Source organism: Molothrus ater, chromosome 3 (assembly GCF_012460135.2).
Source record: "Molothrus ater isolate BHLD 08-10-18 breed brown headed cowbird chromosome 3, BPBGC_Mater_1.1, whole genome shotgun sequence".
Taxonomy (NCBI): domain Eukaryota; kingdom Metazoa; phylum Chordata; class Aves; order Passeriformes; family Icteridae; genus Molothrus; species Molothrus ater.
In genome coordinates this window covers 103,511,614-103,533,784 of record NC_050480.2, presented here as the reverse complement: position 1 = coordinate 103,533,784, position 22,171 = coordinate 103,511,614, and the positions used below count along the sequence as shown (strand labels likewise).

The 22,171-nt window shown below is 36.3% G+C and overlaps 1 long non-coding RNA gene across 4 annotated transcripts in view; it reads right to left on the bottom strand.

Moving 5' to 3' along the window:
* The window catches only part of LOC118684826 (uncharacterized), a 279,897-nt gene that overhangs the window by 105,271 nt on the left and 152,455 nt on the right, over positions 1-22,171 (bottom strand). For 3 of the 4 annotated variants that reach the window (XR_004979896.2, XR_008508271.1, XR_008508270.1), the window contains exon 3: positions 13,599-13,679. This is a non-coding gene — a long non-coding RNA (uncharacterized LOC118684826). Of the gene's footprint in view, positions 1-814; positions 863-13,598; positions 13,680-22,171 lie in introns of all 4 variants that reach the window. The other variant, XR_004979895.2, reaches the window with a different exon arrangement.

The following is a 22,171-nucleotide window of genomic DNA, read 5'->3' as shown; positions in this document are numbered from 1 at the left end:
CATTAAGAGTCTTTCATGAAGGATCATATCAGGAATTTTTTGAAAATCCAAATAAATTATGTTCACTGGGTCACCCTTATCTTCTAATTTATTAACTTTCCCAAGGCACTTTAGCAGGTTGGAGAAGTATGCTTTCCCCCTACCAACGTTGAGCAGGTTTGACTCTATTAGGTTATACTTATCCATAAGCTGAACTATTCTATCCTAAATTAGACTCTCAATCAGTTTCCCCAGAAGCAAGGTGGAGTTCAATGGTCTAATTTCCAGGATCTCTTTTTGGTCCTGTTTTAACAGACACCATATCAGAAATTTTCCAGCCATCACTGATCAATATCATATCTTCCTGCAAGTGTCTCTTCTATTCTGATGTATATTCTGCTATCTGCATTAAATCATTTTCCCTTTTTACATGAGTCTACCAAATTACTCAGCACTTCCCTTGGAAAAGGCTACAAATTTTGCTAGTGCTGCTCTGCCTCTAATATATTTAGCTCTAATATATTCTGTATAACTATTGAACTCTTTTTCCAGTGTGAGTATGTAAATGCAGTTTTAGTATGATATTTTTTGTTGGCTTTAACTATTTTCTCCCTACAAGTACTCAGATGAACATCTATTCACTTGTTCCTTCAAAGTCATAAAATCAGTTTTGCAGTTTTGGGGGACTCTGGGGTTTTATTTTTGTGGATAGACATGGACCATAAATCTCAATGGATTATTTTCTATCTTAGCTTTGAGCATTCTTCTTGAAAAAAGAGTGGAAAGGAAGAATAAAATCCAACCACCACCATACATAATAACTGGTAAAACTCACCAGCAATATCCAATACCAGGAGTTATTAAAACTGGATTTCATGTGAATCTGAGAAATGACAGAAAGAAAGAAGTTGTGAAAAGGTATAGATTTGTATTCTGGTCTTGTAGGACATGTTCTTGGTCTATGCTTTAGGTACACAGGTCTTAATGATCAGGAAATATTGTTGAACACGATTTTTAGTGAAAAAGTATTGAAAATTCCCACTGAAATGTGTACATGGCTAAGTAAAGGTCAGTAAGCTATTGAGTAAACCTGAAGTGCTCACATTAGAGGATTAGAAACTAAGAATTTTCAGCATTCAGTGAAGTCAGTGGATTTTCCTATAGAATTTGAGACTTACTGTCCCTAGAAGTCAGATCTGAGTTTGAATGGATGAGAAAATTGAAAAGGAACTTTTAGTGAAAATTATGGGTTTGGTTATGAGCCAATATAAAGCCAATATAAAGTCACCAAGTATGAAAGCCCAGGCTTCAAACTGCGCCTCGCTTCTACAACAAAACCCAAAGCACATTATCTTCACCTGGGTTTGAATTTCATTACAAAAATATCACATCGCTCTAACTGTAATTATTAAGGCACATTACTGCTGCCTTTGTTTTCCCTTCAGATAGAAGTTTCAGTTTCATCTGTGTTCAGAGATTCTATGTGCTGCACTGTTAAGCACAGATTTCTGCTTAAATTATAATTCTATCAGCTTTAACATATGAAAATAGAACACATTTTAATGTGTGTGTTGAACATTAAATCATTTTTGCTTCAGGGAAACTCTGGTAAACAGTAACTGTCAAAAATTATAATGACACAAAATTAAAATAATAGAAAATAGTCTGTAACAACAGCTTTTCTAATCATGTTAACAGAAGTTCAGCTCTGCATCTTCTAACTATTCCTTTACAGAAAGCAGAAGGGTTGAGAAAGAAAAGCTAAGGTACACAATTTTACACCATTGAAGAAGAAGAGATGGAAATTATCTTTGCTACCATTCTTTGCCTGCTTACTGTGAACTGCACATCAATCAATGTAGGAAAAATGGGACCAAATTAATATATGTAATTTTTTTTGTTATGACAATTAGATTTTCATTCAGGAATTTTAATATATAAACATTTTTTACACAAAAATACCAGAAAATATAAGAGTATCATTTAAGCCCTGTAAACTGGACTAACTTCTGGAAATCTGCATTAAGTGAGAAAGAAGCTGATCTGAAGAAATTAAACTGCAGCAGAAATATTGACAGGCATATAGATTGAATTACATGAATATGAGATACATACAGACTTGGAACAGTTCTGCTTAGATCAATGTCAAATGAATTTCAAGATTACCTTAGTTTGGTTTTTATGGCTCGTTTTATTTGAGATTTTAATTTGAATTAGTAATATGAAATAAAATCACTATTTATTAACTTTCACTTACAAACAAAAAACATCAAAACAGTAAAAGCTTATCTGAAGTTAAAACCTTCCATTTTGTGGAGGCCAGGTAACAATATAGTTTACCTCTATCATGACACAAATTATTCAAAAGCAAGAAGTAAAAACTGATTCTTAAATGTTTCCTCCTATTAACGTGGCGTATTACCGATGTACAGAGGCTGTACGTGTATGGTGAGGTTGTATTGCCCCCTATAGTCACTCTGTGTCATCTGGGAGGGGAGTAGGAAGAGAAAGGGAAGAGTGGGAGAAATTGCCAAAACTACTACACCCTTGGTTTGGATTCACACTTTGGAAAGGGCATGGTGGGGAGCAGTGGACAAACCTTAACGCTGTCATGCAACTGAAGAATTTGAATGCACTATTCTCCAAGCACAAACAGATGAAATACAATGTACTCTCAAATTCAGCTTAGAAGACCTATGCAGCCCCTGTGGTCTGGCTGTGGTTGTGGTGCCTGTGCTGGATGCTGGTATCTGCACGCTGGCGGTGCACCAGGGCACCAGGGTGCCAGTGTACCTGCCCTGTGGACTCAGAGCAGGAGGTGCTTGGCTTTGGTTCACCAGGAAAGGCAGGAGATCTCACAGGTGATAACTCTTTTCCTCTCACTGGGTACATCTTTGGTGACTGAGCATAACAGGGACATTTAACTCCAAGGCACAAAGAACTCTAAAGCTATGCCTGAATTTTGGGGTACACAGAGTACCTGCCCTTTGAGCCAGCTTTAGCACAGGGACCAGAAAGAGAGAAAAGGCTCAGATAAAGGTTCCTCTCCAGCAGTAGGAGCAAATGCAAGGAGCACAGACAGTTTGGTCATACTGCCCATGGACACTGGGGTTGTTGCTCTTTTAGGCCTGTGAGCCTGGGTGGAACAGAATTTTTCCCAAATCTCTGTAGAACAGCATGCTACTCTTTGCCACCAGCACAAGGACAAAACTGCATTCCTGGTCTTAGACTTTTCCAGTCAAGCATCTTTCTTAACTTTGCTGTCAACTAAAAATTGTTATCTCTCCACAAAATTAATTAAATCTCAGCTGCTATCCCACTACTGTTCTCTTGTGAACATAATTATGCACAGTATTCAGTATATATTTTAATAGGAACAGACACAATATAACAAAAAGCATTAAATTCTTTAGGATCTCTTAAAAATATCTAATCAACTACTGGTGCTAGTGTGCCAAGGATTTTATAGACGTGGCAAATATTCAATAAGCTCAAGATCAATACCATCCTTTGTAGGATGCAATGCACTGTTATAATTTTTTTTCTTATTTCTGGGGATAGCTTTTCTACTAGCACAATTCCATGCACACCTTCAGCTAGAAAATGTTAGCAGTGTCCCTAAGAGGTGATAACTCTAATCTTTGAATCTCTTACCTCTTTCCTTCTGTTGGTACAACCCTGTTCGTAGGGACACAAGGGACTGATTGGAGAACTTATGGAGCTGAAATCCTCTGCTTTTGTCTCGCCATATTATTTTTAGTTTGGGTCAGTTTTTGAGGCTCACCATGTAGTAGCACAAGGACTTGCACAAGGGATAGAAGACAAAGAAATAGTAACAGAAGGTTATGGCAACAGCCTAATTTTATGGAAGTGATACCTTGTGCCATTTGGAGGGGGCTTTTTTCTATGTATGCTTCAAGAATATGAGTTGTCCTTAAAATCTACTTATATTTTATTTGGTACGAGAAAAAAGTATTAGGAGTGCTCCTATCCATGTATCTTAACAAATATTCTCTGTCTAGACAGAAACTATAGTCCTGCAAAGTGGAGCTGAACAACTTGCTTAGTTTTTGTGAATATATGCCCAGACATAGTCCCATATTAAATCTTTATTTTACTATGATGACTAGAGACTCAATAATGACTAAGCGACAGATGAGATGGGATTGCTGCTTACCCAGCAGATCAATACTCTCACTGCCTCCTGATGTGGTGGGGTGTATCCTGATAGTATTTAAATCTTTGATTACCTTACTCTTAACTGCAAGCTCTCTGAAGCAGGATCAGTTTTTTGTTCTATTAACCCTTTAGCCAGCATGAATTCTGCAGCTCATGAAGGTATGAAGCAGAAATATCTTCAAAACTATACCCCCTAGAATTGTACAGTATTCACCAGAGGTGTCTCATTTTCTAGTTGTCTCACCTAGAAAACTGACCTTATTCTTGTATTTTTCAGTCTCTCAATTTACCTTTCTTCCATCTTATCTATACTGAAGTACTTTTGCTTACTAGATATCACTGTCTGGTATTCAGCAAACACAAACTTCTAACAGTGATTGTTGCTCATCCATTACCTGTTTTCTTTTTGTCTAAATTGCATCAAACATTTTTCTTCAACTGATCGAGTCCAAAGGACAGACAAACAGTATGCCCTGCTACTCGGGAAAATTGAACACTTTCATGGTGCTAGCAGCATTCTGTGCCTTCATGCTAGAGAACCAGAAATCACCATGTGACACAAGTCTGGCCCCATAAATGTGTAACCAGCTTTCAGCTGCAGTGCACTACCTAACTGGTGCAGAAGACAACGAGACATTTGGGGAAGCAACATTTCTAAATGCCAAACCTACAGAGATGAGCCACTAAATCTTATGAATTATCCATGCAGAGCAGACAGAACATTTGTTTTCAAGGTCAAATGAGAAAGATCCCCTGACCTGTATGGTAAACTACATGTTAATACATTTATCCATCTTTGGAATGTAAGGGACAAAGTCAACACAGAGAGAAATGAAGCGGTGGGGTAAGTCTGTCAAGCTACCAAAATCATTATGCCATCTGTTTTACTGGCATTTTTTATGTCTGTGCAGGGCATACTCATTGAAAAATAGACCACTTATTCAAATTTGAGTTTCTTCCAAACTAGAATGCAGTATCAAATATATTTACATTCTTTGGATAACTCTTAATTGATTTTGTTTTATGTACAGCTTTTTTCATATTCATTTAGTCACCTCAGTCACCTCATAACTAATGCAACAAAAAATAAAACAAATGAATACTAAATTTCTTAAAATGAATACTAAATTTCTTAAAGGGAAATTGCAGTAGTGTCCCTTAAAAGCTTCTGCACTTTCCCCCAGCCTTCACCAGGCAGGATACTGAAACTGGCATGGTCCTGTTAAAACAGTGTGTTTTTTGTGATTATCAACACTAACATTTAAAGGCTAACAATTCAGAAAAGAAGCAAGGGGGTCAATTGATTCCTCCTGAATACTTTGGACAAACAACACTCAAGTTTGGTTACTATCCTGATGGGCTGTTGAAACACAGCTCTTTGATGGTTCAAGAGAAGGCTATTGTACTACCAGGGAGCAGCCTAGAGAATGAATGCTGACTGGAAATGTCAAGTTTAAACTCTCTAATTGTGCAAAGTTCTCAAAAGTTAATGCATATCCATCCTATAGTCCTTTGCATCGGCAGAATAGGGCAAAAAGGTCTTATTGGGACTGAGAGAATCACAGTTTCTCTTGCTTTACTCTTGCCTTGCCAGGAAGAATGACTAGGCTCCTTTACAGGGCACTGTCCCTGCCTTGCATTTCAGCAACTCCATTCTAGGAAAGTCTGAATTACTGACTATTCCTACTAGCCATTTTTCTCCCTCCTGCAGTCCCAATGTGAGAAGCAAATTCACCTTTTCTATTCCTCCCACTACAGTATTTCAGAATCTGAGCTGAACCATGAACTTTTGTTAGAGGATTCTACCCAGCAATACAAAGGCTATGACACGGTATATGCAATGTAGAAGTACACATACATTACAGTTTTTCTTAATCCCTGGGATAACATTAGATAAAAATAATTCTGAACATTTGCATCTCTGATGACTGTAAAGTGTTAGGATCTTGCAACAAATATTTCAGAGTATTCATCACTGTGCTTTTTGATATCTTTAAACAGGCAGTTAGTTCAATTTCTTATATATCCATGTCATTTTTCTTTCATATTAATATTCCCATATGACAAGTACATTACTTAAAACTGTTGAATTGATTTTCAAGAGGAATCTTAGTTTACATAAAATGTCACATTTCACAAAATAAAAAAAAAAAAGCCAGATTCAATTCCATCTCTTGTTAGGAGCATTGAGAAATATACTAAAGGAGGAAAAAATTATAAGCTAGCAGAACAAATCATATTGTTTTTACAAGGAGCTGTGAAAAGATAGTCACTAAAAAGACTGATGAAGAAAAAAAATCCAAAAGCTTAATATATTTTCTCCTCTGGATGGTTCATGTTTAGAAATTGAGCACAGCCTTTAGAGAAATTGAAACTAAGGTAATTGCACTTGTTTTACCACAGGTACAACATCTCTAGATCCAGTGAAAGATGTCAGTGGTGTATCTGTCCTAGAGATGTTTTCATTCTGGGGACACATCAGAGAAAGAGAAGCATGAAGTAAACATTATTGATCAAAATTTGTCTACACTAGAGTATCTACTGAGAATTTTTAGGTATATTCAGCACTTTATTGTGGCCTGTAACCAGACTCTACTTATGCAACAGGTTCTGACCGTGTTCATTCTGTGATATGACTGCAGTAAAATACCTTTTTGTTCATGGTATTGTCCTAGCTGAATCTCCACTGCTGTTTACTTCATTGTGAAATCAGTTTTTATTTTATTTTGCCTTTAAATATTGGATTTCACCCTGATCTCTCCTTTCTTCTTCCTTCCCTTCCCTTCTCTTCCCTTTTTCTTTCCCCTCCTCCCTCTCCTTCAGTTGACACTGCCCTATGTCTAACTGCAGTAAAGAATATACTTAAATTTCATGAAGGAATGAATACAGAAATATCTTAATATTCCAACACTTCCCTATAACTATGGGATATCACCCCATGACTGTATTATACGATGTGCCCACACCCTATAAAGTCCAGTTGCTCTTTATTGTGTAGTTCAGCTCTCTTATCTGTTGTGTTTTGTTCTGTCTGATATGATGGTGCAGAATAATAAGAGTATTAAAATTGCATGATTGCAGTATTGCAAAAATACCACTGCTGTTGGTCAAGTACTAATGAAAAATGAATGCAATTCCTCAGCAAATTTGGACAGCCATTTTAAAAGCAGTCATCTAAAACCAGGCAGTGTTTAGAAATGCATGACTACAATGTTTACCCATGAAGAAAACAGTGTTTCTTTATAATTCCAAAGAACCATATGTCTCCTTTAGTGGATCATACCAGTTTCTTTCATGGAGGCTAGTAAGGGTCATTAAACACCAATGGGTCTCTGAGTCCTTCTTCAGAGTCAATGACATTGTAGGCTTCACCAGGGATCTCATTTTACTTCTGTACAAGATCTTCAGGGCAAGGGAAGCAAATGAACTATGAAAAACATAATCACTACTTTTACTGTTGCTTTTTTCATCATAAAAATTCCATTTATTTAAATTCCATTAAAAAACACATTTGCCTCCTGAAAGCATAAATATATACTTTTGTCATAATTTTTCATTTTATAAAAGAGTTTTATCATTCTTTTGGGAAAAAAAAATTCTCCATAATAAATATTACACAAAGTTGTTATGCAAAGTTTGGGACAAAGCAGGTGATTAACAAAGTAAATTCCTCAAGAATATTTTCTCAGAGGTGACAGGAAAATATTCCTCAAGCACCTGAGGGAATTAGCAGTTTAACATCTTTTTTCAGAAGTGACTTGAGCACCAAGGTTCAGCTTTTCTAAAGTACCTGGGCCTTTAACTCACATTTTAATTTAAGAGAGTTAGGCACTCAAAACCTATGAGGATCTAGAATTCAGGATGAAAAGCCTTACAGAAAGTCAAGGGGATTTGAGTTATCAAAGGCCAGATTTTTTTAAAAGTATTTGAGGAACTTAAAGGCTGAGATAGGTGCCTAGCTGATTTTTTTTCAAAGTAGAGTGAAGAAGGGTTAAGTCCCTAACACTCCCTGAGATGTGTATTCTTAGAAAGTGCTAACTACACCTTTGGATCTAAATACCTTTCAAAAAAGTTTCCTTGAACTGGTTTTGAAAGTGGTTTTATCATCTGAATGCAATGATTTATCCTATGCTTAATTCCTGACCTCCCAAAGATTGCCATAGACCTGCTTAACACAGCTAATTTTGTGTCATAATCTTGATGGAAATGGACAGAATTAGAAAACAAAATCTTATTCAAACAAAATTTAGTTGGCATTTGGATCCAGAAGTTCATAAATTTTGAGAGCTGAAAATAGCAGGCAGTTCTGCTCCACTGTGATCATACTTGGAAGAGCTGTTAGACCCTGAGCACGCTGAGCTGCAAGAATTCACCCTGTCTATGCTAAGCAGCCCAAAGCAGCAGCACGTCTGTATGAAGTCATACTGTTAGCAGTGCCAGAGTCTGACAATATGAATGACTGACTTGCTTTCACCACGTTTGCCACAGCTGGGAAGAAGATGAGGGGTACAATGTACAAGGAATTTCAACACAATGCAAATCTGGTGAGATGCAGTTTCAGATTTTGATTTCTGAGGAAGCAGAATTTTTTCTGGTTGTATTATACCATGGTTATCTGCAGGTCTATTCTTTTAGTCCCTGCCACCTTATTTCTTGCTTTTATAATTTACTCATATAATTATCTTATCTAAATATAAAATTTCCCTGTAACAGTTCTCAGTATTCACCCTTTAAAATGAATCCACTCTTTAGTACTGAAAACGTTAGTTCCTTCCTGAGTCATGTTTGATTTTTTTTTCCTGTACTGACTGGCTTCTGAACACAGCGCCTGATGGTAAGCTTTGTCAAGAGATGCTGAGATATAAAGAACAACAGGTTACCTCATAATCTCTTCTTGTTAATGCTTGTTCTGGAGAGCACCTGCTGTCTTTAAAAGGGATTTGAGTGACCCAAGATTAAGAAGTCTCCCCACAACAATTACTGTTCTTATCACTGAAGAATACTCATACCAATGTGACATCTTCCTGATGGTTTCAAATTCACAGACTGAGGGAGAGATAAGAGTCAAAGAACCATACAGTGTGCAATTATAAGAAGACATCAAACCAGTCCAGTACAATTCCATTTTGGAGAAGAGTAGTGCTATTAGACTAATTGATTTCTGCCTGGAAAGTAACTAATAGGAAAAAACACCCTCTGATTTCCTTTTAGGAATTTTAAAATACAGTGGTGCCTAGAGTATTTCTAATCCCCTTTCTGCATCAGCCTTACTGGGCAAATAGCATAAGGGGCACAGGGACACTAAATGGATCACACAAGCTAACATCAGCAGAGATTCAGAGAATACATTACATCTTGGTAGTATCACAGAATATTCCTTGCTACCTCTTTGGTTTAAAACATACAAAAGTATGGACTTCTGTTCTACTGAAGTCAAATTTGTTATATAAATAAAGGATTACCTGCCATGACAACCATCATAGTATGTCCCTTATTAATCAAAACATTTTTTTCAAGCCTGGTTAACCAGTGAGCTCCTATCACCATCGCTTGCATTGACATTATTTGTTAAATCTGGTTCTTTGAAACATTATCCAAAGTCATCAATATTTTGAAAATTAATGTGGGAAGATGACATTTCAAGGAGATTGTACCCATTGTACCCACTGAATCCACCCATCTTTGTTTCTTTCCAACTTTCTAGGCACAAAAGAAAGGACACAAGCTATAATTCTGCTTGTTCTTCTCTTCTTCCCTCAGTATCCTAGAGACAATGTCTTTAAGAGATACAGAAAAAAAAATCAAACCCATACATCAAAAAAATACTCTTCCATACTAACTGAGAAAGCAAACTTGCTGGTAACCCTCCTTTATCCAATCTGAGGGCATGTTGAGGTCTCCAGATGATCAGTCTTCAGTGATGTCTATACCATCTAATTCGTTTACATGTTATATGAAGTGAAATGGAATTGACCTAATTTTATTTCCAAGCAAAGAAAAAACAACTAGTGAAACTCACAGGCTAGTTAGAAACAGAAATTAATTCTTTCAAATCAGATGCAAATGATAGGTTTGCCAGAAGAAATAAGTAACACAAGGCAACAGTGAGAAAGGGTAATTGAATATTGGCATCCCGAATGCTCCATGATGGAAAGCCAAGATGGCAGTCTGGTACAGCTGAAGAAAGTTTTGGCTGTCCCAAGTCAAAAAAGCAAAATTATCTGACATTGATTTACTTTTTCTTGGCTCTGTTTAGGATACCTCCAATGGAAGAGAACACAGTTCACTGCTCATAAACTCTCTATTTAAAAATGCATTAGAATATTTTGCTATATTCGTGCTAATAACAAAACTTGAAGGATAATCTCAATATAACTTCAGAGTACATTTTCACAGCCGTCTTCCTGACTATAGAACACCTGACATTCATTGATTATATGGTAAGAAAAAAAGCACAAACATAAACCAAATTAATTAGTAAGCTGCAGCATGCTGCCAAAACCAGGGATGGCTAAACATTAACTTTACTGGGGTCTGTGCATCTACCATGTCAATGAATATTATGTTTCCAGCACTGCAGAAATTGAGTCAGCTACACTGAAATCCCCGGTGATACATGGTGATCTACTGAAACAGACAGAGACAAGAAGGTAGACTTCTGTTTGTCTGGATTGGACACAGAAATCCAGACTCTTCCAGTGATCAACAGAGCAGTTATTATACAACAAACCCCACTGGCTCCTTCACAGCTTGCTCAGCTGTTGTGCCACTATGTAGTTAAGAAGCCTTTAATCTTCAGGCTGACATAGGCGCAATGAATCTACAGACTAAAATTTCATACCCAATTTGGCTGAAAGCTAATTACTGCCTGGTATTCTAGCTACTTTCCTCTGAGTAGAAGAGTGGGGGGACAAAATCAAATGCTCTCTCCTTTTACTGCCTTTTGTTTTGTTCTATGAACTGCATCTCTGAAAATATTAGTACAAAAATAAAGTTATTTCTACATTTCAAGAATATACAAGGTTGTCAGATGTTCATAAAATGCTGTTGGTCAAGATGTATCCCTCAAGATAGGCTTAATTTAATCCAGATTAAAATTCTGTTCTCCAGGTTCCAGACGAGGACATGTTTTTATAATCGTTTCAGTGAAATGTGCATTTTCAGATCTAAGCAACAGTCCTTAAAATGGGGCTTTGTGATACTGGAAATGAGTCTGCTAAAGGCAATTAGGAGCTTTATGCTCTCATGTGTAACTCTTGAACTCCAGTGGGACTGTTCAGATTGTGCAAACTGAGAAACATGAATCAGCCTTTGCAGGATGAGGGACTTAGTGTAACATCACTAATACCATCACAATATGCTATTTAAAATTCAAAAAAGCATAAACATTATTCTAAGTGAAAACTGTTGTTCATTAAGTATAATAGATCAAACAGAATGAAGAAAATATGACAAGGGAGCTAGAAAAAAACAGCAGTAAAATCAAAGCATGTGGACATGTATACAGCATGGTTTACCAAAGGTAAAAGAAAATACAAATATGCAAGGAGATAATGTGTTTCAAAGTTCAATAATCATGGAGAAAATATGAATTAATAAGGAAAATTATATCTTTAAAAAGTAATATTTGTGATGTACAAGATAGTTGAGCCAGATTCATACATATCTTTTTTAAAATGGCAAATCACAGCTTTCAATAACAAAAAGCTTTTTAATAATCAGAGAATGGTATAAGAAATGTTCTTAATGAAAGAGTTGCACTGTCTCCTGACACAATATCCTTTGATGACAAATTGCGCTTCAAAGCGAGAGCCAAGTTAGTTCAGATTCCTATTCTGAATTCCCCCTTAGGAATCTATACCTTCCTCTTTCTTCTGACTATAGGTATACCCTGAGCAGCTGGGAGCCCATGAATAAAGCCCACCCTTTCCAACTTCTTTCCTATGTAATACTTTTTTGTTTAGTGTAGCTATTTATTGGACACTGATTTAAGTATTTAATTCAGTTTTTTATTTCAGGAAAAGGACAACCATTTTGACACATTTTTTCAAGTAAACAGTGGGTTTCAGCATTTCTGACCATGCATTCATATTCACCACCATTTCATTAAAAAAAAAACAAAACAACAATAACAAACTATAGTTTTTGCAGGAGATTTCATTTATTTCCAGATAATCCATTAACAGTTTTCCCACACTGTACACTTGAAAACTGTTTTGCATCTGTATGCTATTTCCTCCCCAGGTTTTGTTCTCACCGTTTGACTAAATCAACTGAACTCAATCCAAACAATTTTCTAAAGGATGTTGAATTATAAAATAAACTCATTTGTGCATCATAGGAAATTTATCCTATGAGAGCCTCCTTTACACATCAGCCTCACCCTTTTCAATCTTAAAAAATGTCTTTGGAATTGAATTTGCTGTTATATGAGTTGCATATACTTCTGATATTCAGCTACTTAAAATTGTGCTGCTTATCTCACCATAGTTTTTAGGTAACTTACAAATTTTAGAAAGGTCAGATTCACTAGAAAGCAAGCGGATAAGAAGATAAGAACATAATCATGCTGCTCTATAAGTCCATTGTGTGGCTATATCATTAAAGTTATCTGCAACTCTCACTGCCTTCTCTCAGGAAGAACATGAGTGACAATATTGGGAAGACACTACATCCTGAGCACTATTTCTAAGCCAGGGCCACTTTGGAATAGCTCTGATTTTCAGAGCAGAATGCCAGAGTGCTGGCACAGATGCACCATTGAGATACCAGAACCCTTGGTCTGACTCAGCACAGCAGCTCCCATGTGTTTTTTAATAACGAAGCTGGTCTCCAGGAATGACCAGAGGAAATTTCCTATTCATTTATCACATTGCATCCTCACATGCATTCAGCGTTATTTTTGTGGCAGTGGCCAGCCATGGCCAACTGGGCTCCTGGCACTCTAAATTATACCAGGGCTAAGAACCCTGTAAATCAGGCATGAAACTTTAATGCCACCCTTGGCCCCCATGACCATCAATCCTTTATCCCTATTAGTCACAAATTGAATCAAGCCCAAATGTCTGCAGTTTTAAGCAAGATACCATCTCTGATGGCATCATGACCAGTTTCCCTCAGACTTAAACTAGTCCAGTGACAAAACATCTCTCCTCCCCCACAGCCTATGGAGGTGAGAAAAAACAGAGAGAAATAGGATGTTTTCTATAAGAGAGAATTTATATGCCAAAAACTGTGCTCCTGATACAACCAGCAGTCTACAGCAGCATATTTTTAGGATACAGATAATTCTGGCTTAGTTCCACAAAATAAATGGTAGAGCTGCCTCAATTTAATTACCACCCCATGAAGAAATCTGACAGCCCCAATGCAGTGCTTAGTAAGCATTTTACCTCAGACAGCTTGAAGATGTATTGTAGAACTGAATTTACAATACATACCATGACTTGTTCTGTCATCCTACTTTGGGAATGCAGCATGCATGTCTCTATAATGAGCTGTCTGATATTCACCCACTTCACCTGTAGCAAACAGGAGTAAAACGTAAGTAACCATAAGTTGGCATATTAGTTGAATGCAAGCTAAGATATTCATTTGTGGCAGATGGTTTCAGATGATTCTAACTATCTATACAAGTTTAATACATAATTTACTTATATTTACATTTTGAAAACATTTTGAAAACATTTCGATTTTTCTAAATTATTAATTATTACAGTCTGGGGAAAAAAAACTCAAAACCAAAACCAAACAATCCATAAACTCTGCTGTCTTCTTCTCCTTCATACATTTCTGCTTACAAAATTCCTGGAAAGTATTTTAGGGACATAATTCCTACTATGTCTAGCACATGATAAAATATGTATAATTAAGAACACATATGTGCTTCCTCTTAAGAAAATTAACTCTGCAAGAAAAACTTTTCTCTGCTACAATCAAATATCAAGAAAAACAATATGTTAAAACCAAAAAGTAATAAAACACTTTTAAAAGCTTACACTAATGCTTTTCTGTCCTATTTTGTAAATAAAAGTATTTATGCTTAAAAGTATATGCTAGTCTGCACTTCCATGTATAATGAGTATAATGAAATTATGTACCTTCATTAAAAACCCAAACAAGTGATCCATCTTTTTTCTAGCAGAAGAAAGATTGAAATTTATTTATTCATATGAAGTCTTACAGAGAAAATTGAGAAGCTTTATTTTCTTTTTAATTATGCCATTACAACAGAATTGGACTGTGCCACCTTTCCTGTGGCTAAGCAATTTTTAGGAAGCATGTAGAAAAGCAATGAAGCCCAGGCTAAATTTTAAAACACCCACTTTAAGGAACCATGTATATTTATAAGAAGACCCACCTAAAGCATCCAAAAATCAATGAGTTTTCATTGAATTAATCACTGACTTAACACCACTGTGAGTTAAGTGTCATAGACCAAATAATGCTTAATGCCATCTCAGAAGCCAGGAATTGTGGAAAAGAACTGAGATGATTCTTCTGTTTCCCATCTGGATTCTAAGAAAAAGTCATTGCAATAAATACAGGTAGAAAAAGAAGTTTCAGATTATATTTGAAATCTTGGAGTCTAGATCATGCTAGTATAGCACTCTATCTGTAATACAATCAGTGCTCATGAGTTTAGGAAATTATTTGGAAGATAATTTAAAATTTAGGATTGAAATATCTTTAAAAACAGCAAAATACCAACAATTTGTGAAATGATATGTTCATTTATGCTTGGTCTTCCTTTTTCTGTTTACTGCACCTATGTTTATTTAAGTCAGCACTCCTTTCCTTGTGACTGCCTCCAAACAAGGGACCAGATACTCAAAAGTAATTGTGCAGGTCATACACCAGAAAAAATGTTTGGCATTGTATACTTAGTTGTTTCTGAAGTCCAACCCTCTCTAACACAGCTCAAGTTAAGAATCTAAAAGCCAAAAGGTCAAGAATCCTAAAATGTTGAACTGAAACAAGACAACCTAGATTACACAAAAAAAAAACCTGATACATAAAGGTCAGAAGATAAGATGATCCAATCCATTTAAAGGTTCAAATACACTTGAGAAAATCACTTGCTATATGATTTTTTTTTAATTTTTAAAAAATAAGTGGAAACATCCGCAAGATAAAATATAGTTTTGATTTGCCAAATGTTGGCTCCCTTACAAACCCTGTGTACAATTAATTGGATTTGTATCTTACCCATTATTTGGAGTATGAACTATTGCTCAAACTTTATTTTCTTTCTCTTACACAATATATTGCTCTTTCAAAAATAGAAATGTTCCATCACCTTTCTTCAGGCTGACAGGGTTACAGAAAACAGAAGTACCTCAGGACTTTGAAAGCACTTCCCAGTCACTATTACTTGAAAGCGAGAGTTTTAACTCTAAAAGAGGCATGATGTCCAAAAAGAAACAATACTCTGGAAAAAGATGAAAAATTGTAGATTACTTTCACAGGCTCTTATTCTACAATGGAGAAAATATCCACATTCTAGCCAGGCTTCTTTGAAAAGAATATTTTCCTTTTATACAGAGATAAAAAGCAAAGCTTTCAGGTCAGAGGTTATAGGGGAAAAGAGCTAATGTCTCCCCTGCTTTGATGTTACAAGTAGTGCCTCGTTACAGAAGTGTATTAGAGCTAGCAGTAAACTGAGCCAGCATGTTTAATAACCAGCTTCAGCATGGGTGGCACATGGATCATCCTGTACATAACACAGCAAGCAGTCATGTGCATTACCAACAATACACAAACCTTTACTTTAACATGTTTACATTCCTTTAAAATATGGCACAGCTAAAAGGTAGTTTTTGATTTATAGATACTGGAGGAAGACTTCTTTAAAGTATCTGTAACAGCTATAGACAGCAAACCAGGATTAAGAGTTCCTCTCTGGCTAACATGTAACACATACACTGGGGTTTGTAGTGGTGTTTAGTATCTGGAAGCAGCACATTTCAGTCTCTGAGTACTCAACATAACTGTGATTAATGGTGTTTGGTGTCTCATTTGCTTTTGAAGCTGAAGGACTGTAGATTGGAGGAACCAGCCCAAAACAACATGGTCTGGTGCACTTGTCTTTAACAGATTCCTGGGAGCTGAAGGACCAAATGCTCCAGCTTGTATTGGTCCTAATGCACTGATGCCTCTAATGGACCAATTTATCTATTTACTCACCTTTTGGAACAGTATATCTTGAAATCCAGAATATGTTAGAAGGAAATCAACAAATACTACCTTAAAAATCAACCAAAAAATATTAATTAAACTTTTTGTGTTATGTAGCTCCAAGCTGTATAACAGTAATGCCCTTAGGAAAAAAAAAAAAAAAAACAAAAAAACAAAACTGAATTCTTTTTTACTTACTTTTTTTTTTGTACCCACATAAATTGAAACTTGGCAGGAGTACTAATCCTCAAATAAACAATAATAATGTTTATTCTCTTAAGCATTTTATATCCTCCAGCAGACTACTACATACAATAAAACTTAATTTCTGATTGAGTTTTCTATAATTTGGAAAATTATGTTTGTTTGGATATTATTAGTGAAATACTAATTGCTGAGTGAGACTACTGATTATGCAAATATGAAAATTAGATCAATACTATTTTTATACCCTGTAGTTTGAGTATTGCTTCACCAAAATCTCTCAAAAATCTCAGGTAATCAGAAAGCTGAAATGCAACGACCCTAAATTTGAACCGCAGGTAGATAAACACTGTCAACTTTTCTTGTGTATGCAGGAACCTCTACAACAGCTCTAGATTTCAGCCAGAAGCGAGCCACTGCAAGAAGGATAACAGGGATTTGTGAAAGAATTTCAGTAGGGACTCTCTGCAGGAAAGATGGAAAGGGTTCAAAAGAAATTGAAAACCAGTAAAAATACTGGGAATGGAAAAGTGAAAATAAACATGAGTTCAGGGAAAAGCTAAGAAAAAGGGAATTTAAAAAGCTAGATATATGAGGAGTATGGATAGAGAAAGAAAACTGCAAAAAATAAAAATTGGGGACCCTTGAATAGAGAGGAACAAGGGAAATACCAGTTTCACTAAATGTTTCCTGGTACAGCAGCAAAGAAGCAAATCTCTCTCCCTATAGGTTCAGGTACCTGCCACAAAAAATCCAGGAGGAGTTTTTGAGCCTGATTATTCTTAACAGATTTCCAAATTACATTTTTAGCTTTGTAAGTTTTATTTATAAATATATTTAAGATTAATGATTCACTAGAAACACTGGAGAACACAATGTCCTAAATAACCACAGTTTTTTAGACTTGGTTTCCACACAGGTAAGATAGGGATTAACTAATGATATTGGCTTCAGAATGCTATGAAATCACACTTTCCCTCTGCTGGAAGCTACACCTCCAAAAGCACAGGTGCTGAAGGGAGCTCATCTTCCTGTCCCTCCCACTGTAAACCCTCTGTGCCTTCTGAGGTCGCATAAACTCTTCATGACGCCGACATAAACATGTTCTGTATGGAAAAGAGGTGCAGCAGAAAAGGCTGACAAGCCCCACTAAACACCTCAGGAGCAGAGGGGTGTAAACCCAAACCCACAGCAGCTGTTGTCGTCTCCTGAGGTGCCTCAGAGCTCTTAACAAGGACAACAACAAAAAATGTGGATTTTTTTTTCAGTGGAGGGTATGACACACAAAGATTACAATTTTTTTCTCTCAAATGATTGGAAGTGCCAATGCTGTGATGGACCACGTCTCTTTTTCCGTTTCAACATCTGTTTTGAAAATCTCCAGATTTTCCAGATGTTTATAGGCTAACTTCTTAGCAACACAATTGTGAAACTCTTAAAAACTCTCTGCTCTGATCCGCCAGTTTTTCATCCTGCCTCCACACCAATTTCTGCCTTACTGCTGAAGTATCTGCAATGGCAGGTAGGTTCCCTAATCCCTTGTTGTTTTCATATGTTAGCATAACTCTACTCCATCTAGACCAGAATGCTTTTTAGATTTATTTTCTCCCCTTTCCTTTGGAGAGCACCCATTCTAGCTCCCATAGCAGGACCAGAAGGAGCAGGTGAGGGTTTCCAGGTGGGAAGTAAGCAGTAAGGGTGATTGCTGTGTGCAAAGCAAGGTAGGGTGCAGGCACAGGGATCCCCAGCAACTTGGTGTGCTTCCTCCCCCAAAACACTTATTTTTTGCCCTTGTTTGTTCTTCAATAATGAGTCACTGGGAACAAAAACCATCCAGTGCATATGCTTGGGGAAAAGAAAAAATAAACAAACAAATGAAAAATCTCTACTGCTACCAAGAAATAGTGATGAGATTTTCTTTAGAAAGCTATGTGACTTATAAACAATATACGACTGCCACGTGCTAAAAAGGAACAAGGTCTCTAGTGAGAAAGAAATGAAGTGTTATTCTTAAAAGACAAAGTCAGGAGATACAAAAGGGCATACATCATTTCCCTCTGAAATTGTATGATAAAATGACAGCAAAAATCAGCTTAGAAGCAACACGTGAACTAGCCTTCTGTGCCTCCTGCTCTCTTCCTTCCAAGACTAAATGGATCTGTGTCTCTCTTTTGTCACATTGTTGTAACTTTCATTCAGTCTCCCCACTTCACCTTGACCGCATCTGAACAGTGACAATATGTTTCTTGTTCTTCACACTTTTCCCAGTAAGGATCACTGACAGCCTCTTACTTTGTATTTTCTCGGCTTTTCAGGCAGGGATTTTTTTTTCCTTCTTTTTCTCCCAGCCATCATCACTGCTATTTGGAGAGAATTTGGTTCAATTTCCATTTTAAACATGAAATGTCTGAATTAGCTCATAATGTCTCCCAGCTTGCAGAGGAAAGAGCTGGTCTTTAAAAAAGAAGAAAAAAAAAGAGCTTCATTTTTACAAAATAAAAATGAAAAGCTGCAGAATAATCTTAAATCATTTTATACTGCACATAGGACTTCAAAATAATGAGAGCTCTTCAATTTGGAAATGATTGGGGTTCTAGGCATATGAATCAGACAGAGCCGTAAAATTATTAGAACACGGCAACATCTTTCGTAAGCACTTCAATTCAGAGGTGATCAAAGATTCTGGACTTGCAGAGCAATTTACTTGGCATTTGCAGGAAAGCCTCACTCTTTCAAACTGAAGCACTCTTAACACTATGAAGAACTTCAATAATTTTAAATTGGCGTGTACCATACATGCCTAGAAATCCAATTCAGGTTTTAAATAAAAACACTCTAACTTCAGAAGTATGAAGAGCCCACCCACAACAGGACAGAGTTCTAGCCTTCCCAATTCAGCCTAGCTGTTACTTCTCCCATGCTAGGTTTTCTGGCAGAAGGAGTTGCTGAAAACATTAGAGGTGAGTGAGGTATTTTTCTTTTTATCCTTGCCTTGTGATCATCTACAAATGTATTCCTAAACTCTAAACTTCTGGACAGCCTTAGTTTGCAAGCTGATTTTCAAGGTATGGTGAATGCTAGTTTTAAACAGTTTTAAATATTTTAAATTAAAACCAGAAGACAATATTTAAGCCAAATCAAAGATGTAACATCTTCCCAACCGAAACTTACATTATGATGAGTATAAGTTTGCAAATTATATATACATACATATATATATATATATAATTTAGCTGAGCTTAGGTTTGCAAATAGCTGTTCTTAAGGGAAACACAGAGTACACTGAGTTCTGAAACAATATTGACAGAACAGGAAAATAAAATTAAGTCTAAATTTTAAAGATTATATCTGAACTACACAAGAAAAAAAAAGTCCCCTGAGCAAGATAGGTCTTGTGTTGACCCAGCAGATCCTTTGCTTCCATGCAAGTTGTCCTGTTATGTTAAACAGACTCCTGTCACCAGAAAACTTGTGATGCCTCTCACTTTTGCATCTCATGCAACCACCTTTCCAATCATTCTGGCCAAACAAGAAACCCTTCTTTGTGGGTGGTCACATAAGAGCTACAGTCTACAGAAACTCAATATCAAACTTATTGATACAGAGGCAGGATGGTGGGAGATTTATATGAGGCAGCCAGTGATATTTCAGGTAGGATGAGGTTTTGACATTCAGTTCTAAAAGTATTCTATTCAGTTCCAACCAGATGCTAGAAAGACATCAACACAAGTTTGAATAGACCTTGATAATGATGGGGAAAATTGGTGCACCAGAAAGAAGTAGGTGGAGGGAACTGATCAGATTAGGTGACCTCAAATGTCTCCCTCAGGCTTTAAAACCACACAGAAGTTGTTTTGGCCTCATGCAGGTGATGCAGTGATGGATAGAAAAGCCACAGACAGCAAAATCAACTTCTGTCACAAATGAATATGACTTTTAGATTTTACCACCTGTAAGTAGCTTCTCCAATGTACAGCATACAAAAATACTTTTATTTGGGAAGGAACTTCTGGAACACCTGGTTCAACCCCTAATTCAACAGAGAACCAGCACAGATCAGGTTGCTCAGGATTTTATACAGTTAAGATTTGAATATCTCCATAGATGTATTTTTATAAATCACTAATACTTCTTCATGTTCTTCCTCTTCTAAATTAGGGTATCCTAGAATTAGAAAATTTTAGATTTTCTACCTGAGACAGTGATAGTCAGGCCTGTTTCTATGGATGAAACATATCTATAAAATATTTATGTGATATAAAGCAATGCAGGTGCCCTTGAATGTTTTTAGTTCTCCCCGAGTTCATGTGATCTACGATAAGAATTCTGTTCTATCCCCCATGGGTTATAGCTTAGCCTCAAGACTTAGTGGATGTGTGACTTAGTGTGAATTTAGTGGAGACTATGATGTCTATAAACCCTTACAAAATCTCACACAAAAAAAAAGGTATTAGTAGGTTTCTATCTCAAACTATGCCAGGCTCACTGTCAGACAGCAAAAGTGCTTACAAATATCCATCATAATATTCTCAGGCTTATAAAATTAATTTAGCCCCTTGTGGTGCAGACTGACAGGAACTAGTACTAAATGCATTTTAAAGAATGCATTCTCTTTTCTCAAACATATAAAAGGACACTAAACCTCTCCAGAATCTTTTAAATCATGAAACCTGAAATATCTGTAACTGGACAAATGTGTGACAAAGCTTGAGGACTGAACCACAACTGTTGGACACAAAATTGTATGTTTCAGATGCATCTTAATTATTTTCTACCAGATTTGGCTTTCCTTTCCTACATTTGCTATGTGTGAAGTTTGAAAGAAAACCTCTTTTGTAAATGTTATGAGGAACTGTAGTCATGGCTTCAAGTGGGAAACTCTAAGTGTTCACTATTAGATCTAGATCCAGTCAGAAAAAGATGAGACCAATAAGCACATATTTTCCAATACCTAAATTATTGAAAATTTTAACTGCGGTTTTAAATGACATTTAAAAATATTTATTTTATTTCAGGAAAAAAAACCTTTTTCAGTTTACAATAGCATTTAACTTTGATGCTTACCTATTGAAGTGAACCATATGGAAGAGAAATGTGTTCCTACCTCCATGCCGCTGTTGTTCAGTGCTGTTCTGTAAGACAAGGTTGCTCAAATAATAGTTAATGCTACTAAAACTATTTTGTGTAGTAGCAAGATGACGGCTATAATTTTTGAGCCAAAATCTCAAAATGTTCATGACATGACAACAATCTAGAACTCTTAATCTGTAAATAATATTTCAGCTTCCTCAGTGTTGAAGATTATTGTAGTGCTCTGAGCAGTTTAATCTGGCAATTAAGACTTCCCTTTATGCACACAGAAATTACCTGTAATCAGCTGCCTTCAGCCTTTCCAGAAGCCTCAGGCCAGGAGGAGAAAAAGGTAAATAACATCAGAAAAAGTGTATAATCTCTACTAACAACTTCATAGATTTCTCTTTAGGATTCACCTCAACCTCTTAATATGTTTTAAAAACCAACCTGCCTAATGTCCTACAGTTTCAAAACATGGTAATATTTTTTTTCAAATATCACTTTTCAGTACTAATTTGAGAAGATTTTGAACTAAGAAGAATGGTTTGCTGAGTCAAAA